This window comes from Pogona vitticeps, chromosome 4 (genome assembly GCF_051106095.1).
Source record: "Pogona vitticeps strain Pit_001003342236 chromosome 4, PviZW2.1, whole genome shotgun sequence".
Classification (NCBI taxonomy): Eukaryota; Metazoa; Chordata; class Lepidosauria; order Squamata; family Agamidae; genus Pogona; species Pogona vitticeps.
This window is the reverse complement of record NC_135786.1, coordinates 58566743-58577097: the sequence shown is the minus strand read 5'-3', so window position 1 is coordinate 58577097 and position 10355 is coordinate 58566743.

Genomic DNA, 10355 nt, shown 5'->3' with positions numbered 1-10355 from the left:
GTTTCACAAGGACTATTCTGGGATGAAGCCATGAATTATTATTTTTTTGCACTCTCACTTTTTAAATTCCTCCTCCCCCTCCCTTTTCTGCTTAGCATTAAAACGCGTATATTCTCAAGAGAAGCAGCTGCTACTCATGTGTACAGGTATAACTCGAATGCGTAAGTATCACTTTGTTTGGATAGTGTCTTTGATCCATATGGCTTGCAGAGAAGACCCTGCCTCCACTTCACTTGTATCATCAGAGCTATCCTGCTCAGCTGCTGGTACATGAGCTCTCCTTTCTCAGCTTGAAAAACGTGATAGTTTACTCCTAGTAAGCTCTTCCAGGAAATACAAAGCACATAACCAAAGGACATGGGCTGCATTCTAGCTATTTGGGGATGGTTTTGAGAACTCTTGCTAATATCTAAAATCACTCACTGGTGAAAGATTGAATATGAGGGATCTGTTGTGACAGCCCTCTCATAGGGGAAACTGTTGCACATCTACATATTTGCTTATTGTATTTTTAAAAAGGCATCCCAATACTGTAATGCTTGCACTATATTTAAGGCAGCTAACCATAGCTAGCAGCAGTAAGAAAAGGTTATTATAGATCACAGTAAATCAAGGCCATGGGGCAGGGCGGAAGTGCAGGGAGAGAAGGCTGAATGACTTACTCCTGAAATTCCCTGAAGACCTTAACAGCACTACAAATGAGACAAATGGGCTTCCAGCAAAGGAAAATTCCCTTTTCTGTGTGGTGGGCACAATGCGACTCTGTACTGGAGGCTCCATCTCAATTTTCTCTGAATTATATACTCATTCTGCCTCAGGCCTGTTCCTTGGACATCTTTTTGCCAGGTCAGGACCAGCCCTGACGCCACTGAGTAGGATAGTTGCAGCAGACAACTAATGTTCGTGTACAGTCCCCAGACTGTTCAAGTTCTCTAGTGGCAGCACGAGTGAGACTGATTTCAGGCACAGACTAGACGGCTGACTTGCTCTGTCATCTTCTCTTGATGGGTTGAAGGAAACTGGAGAAGGTCCATGAGAGGAACCAGAGAAGCAGTCAATCCCAGCAGGCACTGTGCACGATGTGGTGCACCCTATTGTTGCCCTGAACGTTTGTTCTGAGAAGCAGCCGGGGAGACAGGAAAGAGGCAGAGGGCTGAGAAAGCAGTTACAAGGTTCTGAAGGCAGAGCTGTGTGTCTCTCCTGGCCTGGCCCACGCCCTTTAAGCTAACTTGTTGTCCTCACAGATGGAGAGGGACACCACCCCAAGACCAAAACTGAAATAAGATTCCCTTGCTTGTTCCATTATGTGGAGTTGTGGTAGTGGTGGTGGTGGGGAAGATGGGTGCCCTTTAACTCTAGCACCAGAATCTCTTTGGTCAGCTCTGCATCAGACATTGCTTGAACTGAGGCACCACAACTAAATATGTTATTCATTTATGATGACATGGTGGCCTTATGGGGAGGCTTCTGAACAAGATGCTCTCACATACTAACATGAAATTGTATCCGCAGTGGAGATTTAAAACTAAAATTTAAAGTTTGGACATGTTAGAGTTGGAAAGTTACTTTTACAATGTATTTCACTATGAAACTTGTTGCAACCCCCTAACTAATTTATTATAATTGTCATCATCACTGTGGTTATGTACCATCAAGTTCCTTCCAACTCAAGGTGACCCTACTAAGACTTTTGAGATGCATAATGTTCATGGCTGTTTAACAGTGCCACCCTGGAGGGAGTTTCTGAGACCTTGTGGGGTTTTGAACTTAGGACTCATTTCTATCCACTACACAGCACTACCTCTCCACTACTATTATTGTTACAATAATAGCTCTCTCATTATTACTTTCTGTTTTTTGGGAGGGGGGAAGGTTGATGGGAAAATGGCATAAAACTTTTAATATTCTACTCAAAATGCCTCTTCAAAAGACCTGCTAAATGTATCTACAAACTAGAAAACGCCAATTGTTATGCCCATCCCCAGAATATATAACATCACTCTCACTTGTATCACTTTTGAAATGTGACTTTGTGACATCCTCAAGATGTGTAACTTATTTACAGGTGGCTACATTATTAGTTTCCAAAGGCATTGCCAATAATATATTTTAAAAGCAGATTCCTGCTATTGTTCTGGATTATATCTCATGGAAGACTGACTCTCCCTCCATTGGGTAGCACTGCTGTTTGTGTTATGGTGCTGCAGGGTCGAAGTACAGAAGAGCGAGCACTGGCCCAGATGTTCTGTACATTGTGGACAAATTTCTTTTTAAATGCATTTTGGCTCATTAAACAGTTCCAGCTTTCATTGCTGCCTCCATCCTCATTCCTCTGGCTTTGGTGTTTACAAACAGAATTACTGCTGCATGCTAATTAAACACTCTGTTACTGCCAATTAAATTTCATTCCTGGAGACTGTTAAGTGGTTTGATGGGAGTGGTGCGGTGTAGAGTTACTATTACATGTGTCTGAATCTCTGTTATTAGACCCATGGTGAATAGCGAACGCAAGCCTTTCGATACCTTGTAAATTTACAGGCTGCACAATATCTTCGTTCTCATGGCCTATGATACATAAGACAACTGCAGAGTTGCTTCCTGTATTACCTCTGCCTAGGTAGCTAGAGAACAATTTTTACATAGGAAAATGTGCACATTTCGCTATATAGAAAGCTGTTGGACGAGGTGATATAAAAATCAGTGATCATTTCATATATCCAGGGATTTGTTGAAGGAACAATCAGGCAGCCATTTGGAGATGGGTGGGGGGAGCATAAGAAGGCCCTCAACAAAACTCAGCTGACAGCTATAAGTCAAGATTAGAGTCATTCTTTTCCAGGTATTTGATTACATCTGCAGTGACAAAGTCATGGGGTTCTAAAGGAATGAACGTTTCTGAAGTGACCGATCCTGCGATATAGTCTGCAGGAATTCCTGCTGTAACAGCCACTATGTTTATTCTACAAGTATTCCAGCTAAAAATGGCCATTGAGAATATTGCCCTGTGTCCTTTCTAGTCCTTCTTTGGTATATAGATGATCAACTTAGAAGGGTGCCCTTAAAAGGAGCAGGGAAGGGAAATCCAGTCCTCCAAATAGTTGGACTCCAGTTCCCAGCCTTCAGACATGCTATGGTCAGCATTCTGATATGCTGGTTGATTCTGCAAGACTAAATTATCCTAGTGATTTAACAGTTAATTTGCACTGGCTCTTTTTCTACCTCCATTCTCAACTTCAGCAGAGAGCTGAGGTTGTTAAGCCTTTTTGCTTTGGCTAGACATACCAGAACCTGCACCCACATAGGGTCCCTCTCATTTTTTTAAGGCCTGGTCAGCAAAGTGCAGCCTTCAGGACATTGGAGTGCAATTCCCATCAGCCTTGCCAGTTTCGTTTAATAGTGGTGAAGGCACGAAACAGCAGTCCAGCTATTTGGAGGGCTGGATTTCCTCTCCTAGCTACTTTAAGGGCACCCTTTCAAGTTGATCATCTATGTACCTAAGAAGGACTGTAAAGGACCCAGAGCAATAGTCTCAGTGGCCATTTTTAACTATGGAATACTTATACTGTGCTGTACTCTTTTCTTACCTATTTAAACATTGCTTGGGAGTGCTGCACACTGGATTTATGAGCCATTGTCTCATTAACTAAGAGTAACAATGTGGCAAGTTGGGACCCATGACAAAGTGATCCTTTCACCAACCAGCTTATTTAAATCAGCTCTAATGCACATGAAGACAATAGCAACCAGCTAGAATTAAAAAAGAATCAAGTAAGGGATGGTTCTAGTTATTGGAGAGGGAAGCCATCTCCTGGTACAAAACTGCCTGGTACTCAGGGCCAAAGAACTATCCCCACCACCGCAGTGCAGAACACAGTATTTTTGGTTGGAGAAAGCATGTAGATTGGGGGCTGTGAACTGTCTTGAACTGTCCCCAAATCCTTCATCTGTGAGAAGTTTGGTACAGCAATATATAATTTATATTTTAAGCAAAAAAAAAAAAAAAAAGTAAATTCTTCCATGTTGGTGTGTCCAAAAAAAACCCTAAGAGTCTCATTCCCCACCCAAATGCAGGAAAGAGCTAAATCAAGATTGTAACAAAAGGAAGCACTGGAACCGCTTGGTGGCCTGTATATAAAATGTCTTCCCTTTGCCCATCTTCGACCCCATTATCTAAACAAGAGCATTTTTCACTCTGTGATCACTGGACAAACAGAGAACTCATATGCTGGAATCCTGTTGCAGAGTTCTGCACATGTAAAAGTTGGTTATGTCATCAGATGTGGATTTTAAACTTTAATTTAAACATTCCTACTCCAAGCTCTAGGTTCTGAGCCTTCTTAGGGATTTCTTTCAAGGTGGGGAAAACCTTTTGGAGTCTCAGGATGTGAAGGGATAACCTTTAATATCTGAAAATAAGATATATGCAACCATCTGGGCAACAAGGCTAAAGGAGGTACTTGAAGAAATGATACACAAAGATCAAACAGGTTTTATCCCCAAATGAAAATTATCATCAAATATAAGATCGATAATACATATTGGAATGTTGTGAAATGCACCCAGATAAGCAAAGGATGTTAATCTTTTTAGATGCAAAAAGGGCCTTTGATAATGTTAATTGGGAGTTTATGATGCTGCAATAAAAGAAGATGGGAGCAGAAGGAATCTTTTTACAAACAATTAAAGCAATATATACTCAACAGAAGGCAAGGATCAAAATCAATGGTCAAGTAACTGAAAATATTCAAACTGAACAAGGCACAAGACAGAGATGTCCACTCTCCTTGTTATTATTTATTCTAACATTAGAACTCTTAAATAGACAAATAAGAGGAAATGCTGAAATTAAAGGTCTTAGAATTAGGGGAGAATTATTTAAGCTACAAACATATTCTGATGATTTAGCAATTATACTAGAAAACCCTCTAGTTAGCTTGGAAGAACTGATGAGAACTATAAAATCACTATTGGGCCCAGAAAAAGACAGGAGTTTAGGGGGAAACTGAGTACAGTATATAGCGAAGTCAGTGCCTGCCGGAATCCTGTTGAGGAAATTTGAGGTCCAGACGATGATGAAATCTTCTGATCCATAGGAGTAGGAAGGAGGGTTTAGGTTAGTAGTTTTTTTTTTCCTGGTTGTTAGTTTTTATATTTATCTTTTTGTCCTATTGATTATATGTTAGATGGTTAAAAAAATTAAAATATTTTTTTTTAAAAAATCTGAAAACGGCCACTGCCAGTCCCACCACTGGGATCAGGACTGGTAGTAGACATTTTCAGATATTAAAGGATCTCCCAGCCCATCCTGAGGTTCCCAATCTTCCCCAGGTCAAAAGAGAGCCTTGGAATCAGAGTGTGGTGATAGAAGAGTTTAAACTGAACATTAAAGTCCATGACAGATGACATCATCAGCTTTTACAGGTTCCTGGCCATAGAACACTTGTTAGCAACCGCGGACCTTTTAAAACTCCCTTATGCAAGATTACCCAATTATAAAAATGTAATTTTTATTGGGGTTCAGCCTGGGCCTCCCTTTAAGGTTCAGTGTAGAAGCCAGGTTTCAATCTCTCTTAATGTATAAACCTATTGCACCTCATTTTAACAGGATTTTAATAGGATAGTCTATTGTCCTCTACTTAGAGCCACTGAGGGTCAAACAACACATATCCTAACAAGAAAATTGAGAGGATAAAGGCATAATTAGTCTCACCTCCTGTTATGTTTTTGAAATCCAGATATTTCAAAGTACTGTAGTTAAGGCTGCAGTTCACCTAGACAAACAGTATGTTGACTAGGATTTTCTTTTAAAAGTTCACCTTATGAAAGTTGGAGGTTTTAAATAGCATTCTTAGAAGTTTACTACAACATTGTTCAATTCAATTAAACTGAGTGTAGGCAAATGTAATTACAGAATCAAAGCATGTAAATGGCACAGTGATTGCTGTAATTAGGAACCCAAATAGCTGGTTGTCAATTTGTCTTGAAACCTGAGTTTGTATAGAACATGATGGAAATATGACTGCAAGCAGGAATAGGGATTTTTTTTTAGCTGAAATAAAGAGCTAGAGTTTGTATACTAATGAGTAGAATGTAGGAGCAATTTCTGACAAACAAGCCGATTGCCTTAATATCAGTCGGTATTATAGATACCAGATGCTTATATTGCACAATTGGTTCAGGTAATTTCTTTCTCATGTAACACAAAATAGTCCTAAACCCAAATTAGGTCTGTCTCTGGATCCAAGCATATTTTCTATTATTCTTCAAGTGTAGGAAGAAGATCTTGCAGATAGCTAGCTACAAGCTAACAAGCAAGTCTATCCTGGTTGTTGGGATGAGCCAGATAACATACTACCTGAAATTCGATCGTGTTTTTAACGCACATGGCAGGAAAACAGTGTAACATACACTTGCTTCTAGCTGGCAATCTATGGGTCCTCATTGTGATTCTCAAACACATGCCAAGCCAGTGCACATGCCCACTTCTGGGAATCAGTGTTGACTCATTAACTGTCAGTTAGAAACAAATGCATGCTACAGTTTTTCTTCCACATGCATAAAAAAGCAGCATGATTTCAGCCATTCTGTCCTTGTTTGGGGGGGGGGGGAACAGCAGCAGGGCTTGAATGAAGATACCTTCTAGCAGCAAACTGTTGGGTAAGAGCATCTTCTATCCTCCCTACCATCCCAATTTTCTCTCTTTTATGTCACCTCCATGTTGGGTTGAGGCTCTGGATAAATATATTGTAATAGTGGTAGAAAACTAGTGATAATAATTTGTATGGTATATAATTATTTTTAATAAATCCGTGGGAGGGGTGGCTCTGGGAACCTTAACAGCTCACCATATAAAATATACATTGGATTTTTTTTCCATTTAAGAGATGAGTTATTTCCCCAAAGATTTTGTTCTGGACTGGAGAGGAATGGAGGAATTTGTAGGACAGTTGGAATATGGTGTCCAGAGCTTTTTTTGGGTGTTCATTGGCTATGGTTTGTGTCAGGAATGGAGACAATGAGAGGGATCATGGAAGCAGCACTGTCTTAGAGTTGCAACCTTGAATAAGCTAATGTGAGAAAAGCACAATGCATACAGTACTAGCCTCCAATTTTCATTTCTAGTACAACAGTGAGGGAGAGGCCTTAGATCAGGTCTTACCAATTTCAGCTTTCTGTGTAAGGCTGTAAAGAACTTTCTGTAAAGCTTTCTGTAAAGAACAAAACAATTGTAAACCTACAAAACTCTTTCCTAAACTTATGTGGAGAATGATAGCATGGCTCCTATCTTCTATGTGTAGATAGAAGGGCAATTACTACTGTAACTTGAGTAATATATGCAGGAATGTAGCATAGGCAGAAATATGCAGTTGGAATATGCTTCTCGTGGCATCTGAAAGCTTTAGAGCCTCATTTTGTGAAATACTGGGCACCTAAAGCCCCTTCATTCCAGTGCCCTATAGATAGGGTTGAACCACTAAAAGTGTGTGAGACCTTCCTCCAAGTCACCTAAAATAAAATAAAAACATATTTTTATAATTGCCTGAGAGTGTGATTTGACATCTTCCTTCTGTGCTGTTACACATTTTTTCTTTTTCATACATGTGAATAGTAAAATTATTGCTTTAATATAACTTTGTACCAACTCATTTTTTTATAGTGGCACTGATGTCTTTGTAGGGTGTATTGCTTCAGCCAGGACACAAATTACCCATAAGCCCCAGACACATCTTTTCTAAGTTCATGCTTCCATGGAATGTTGAGAAGTTGTGTGAATGCACTGGTAGTCTTTATTTCTGCAAGAAACTGGTGCAACTACAGGCAGAAGCCATTTGACACTGCCTTTGTTGTCACTGTTTGATCACAGCATATTATCATACTGATTTTAGGATTAAAGGACTGTGGATGTTTTAAAGACAGGTAAGATGTAGATCTTGAATTAAAATAAAATAGACTTATGGACTCACTTCCAAGAAGGAGAAGTACTTCATAGATGTGGGGTCTCTGAACACATGCAAAGCCCAAGAATTTACAATCACTAAAAAAAGTATCAAGCTTTTCACTCAAAATTCCACTAGGTCCCCCCCCCTTTTTTGTGCAACTGAACTAAGAACAAAAAAAGTTTTGCAGTAGTTGCTGTAAAAAACAAGGTCAGAAAATCTGGCTGAGCATCTATAAATCAGCCCAAGTCAGAAGTCCCAGATTTGTATTCCTAGATTGAACAGGTGGTTGGACTTGATGGCCTATTCTATGATTCTGTTATTGAGGCAATGCTACTGATGAGTCACTCTCAAATTGGCCTTCTCACCCACACTAGACATTGTTCCAAGACCTCTATTCAGAGCACGTTACCATAGTCTCTTGAGACTGAAGTATGCCTACATAACTGATGAGTATTGAATCATGTCAAGCAGGAGCTCACCATGAAAAACAATACACTGATTTTAGTTTGAAATTATATCTTGAGAACTCTTGAGCTTTTTCCAGTGAAGGATAAAAATAAAACTGAAGCTCATCGTAACTACAAATGCAAATCTCCGTTTACACCTTTCAGTAATTAACTTATTACATGGGAACAGTGCAGGGACTCTAACTACAGTGGTGCCTCGCTTAACAATTACCTCGTTAAACGATGAAACCACTTTACGATGAAGTTTTTGCGATCGCTACTGCGATCGCAAAATGATGTTCCTATGGGGAAAATTCACTTAACGATGATCAGTTCCCTCCTTCAGGAGCCGATTTTACGCTAGACATCGATTTTAAAACAGCTGATCGGCGGCTCTAAAATGGCTGCCTGCTGTGCAAAATGGCTCCCCGCTGTGCTTTAGGATGGATTCCTCGCTTTACAGGCACCTGAAAATGGCCACCCTATAGAGGATCTTCGCAAAACGAGCAGGTATTTCGCCCATTGGAACACATTGAACCGGTTTTCAATGCATTTCAATGGGTTTTTTAATTTCGCTTGACAAGGATTTCGCTTAACAGCGATTTGAACGGAACGAATTTTCCTCATCAAGAGAGGCACCACTGTACTTGTATTTCAGATAGGACAGCATGACACAGTTTCTCAAAATGCCCTTGGAAAAGAGAGTCGTCCTTTCTTACTTCCAAAGTCACCACCTATCAAGGTTTTGGTGTGGTTCCATTCCACAGCTGCTCCCATAAACTGTGATAGTTTGTCACGGACAGTTACGTTTACATAGAAGAATTAATCTTCAATATCTGGCGTTAATTTTAACTGTAGTTTTAAAAAAAACTTATTGTGTAGTTCACAAGGAAAATCTGAGCAGATTTATCTTGGCTCACATGAGGAAAAAAACAGCTACACACATTTATGCAGATACTGAACATATTGGCATACAAAAGAACAGACATGTTGCCAGTCTTAATAATATGCAGCCAACCACTACTAGCACATTACAAACTGGACCTTCCTGCAAATACTTTTATTCAGGAATGACCATCTGGCCTTCTCACCCAGCTACCATCTGCACAAATACTGTCTGTCACCACAGAAACAAGATTAGTACAGAGGTGAGCCATCATCTATATCAGCTGGAGCTGTTCAGAGACGACATCCACCCACATGCCAATCTGGCCATCTGAATGAAGTCTTGAGAGAGAAACCAAAAGTGGTGCTCACATATTTACTGGCAGTAGTTCAGTAGTTGATGGATATTGTAAAGAAGAGGACAGAACAACGATGGGTGACTTACAGACCAAACTGAACTTAATTTCTTGCGATGACTTGACACTGAGGAACATTGGGGAGATTTCATTAACCTCACATCAAAGAGGTTTGACCATCAAGAGATGTATCGTCCCACAGCAACCTTGCTATGGCAATTGAGATATGATGAGCTTGACACAGATACTGTACTTCTAAGTTCATTCTCATATTTTGTACCCAGAGAATTTCTTTCCATGACATTGTAATACAGAAACATTTCTACTTTAGCTGCACTAGACTCATCTGAATGACACACCCAATCAAAAGAGAACCAGAGAAATATCATGAACAGCCCATTTATGGATAATATCCCTCAGAACCTTGAGCTACTATTCCTTATGATAAGAAGAGATATCACCTTAGAGTAAGTAGATATTACCCCTTAAGATAGTAAGGACAACTATGTACCAATATGTCTATTCTCTGAAATGAAGCGATTTCCTACCACTTCATAAAACATCCTGCACAACAGCAAGCAGAAATAGCATTCACAACAACACCCGAAGTAGCCTACTCTCCTGTTTGGGAGGAACTGGTCCTCTACTGTCCTTCTAAAATACCCAATGCTCACATGCAAGAATAGTCTGGTTTTCTTTCCAGAAGGCACTTATAAATGTCATGATTC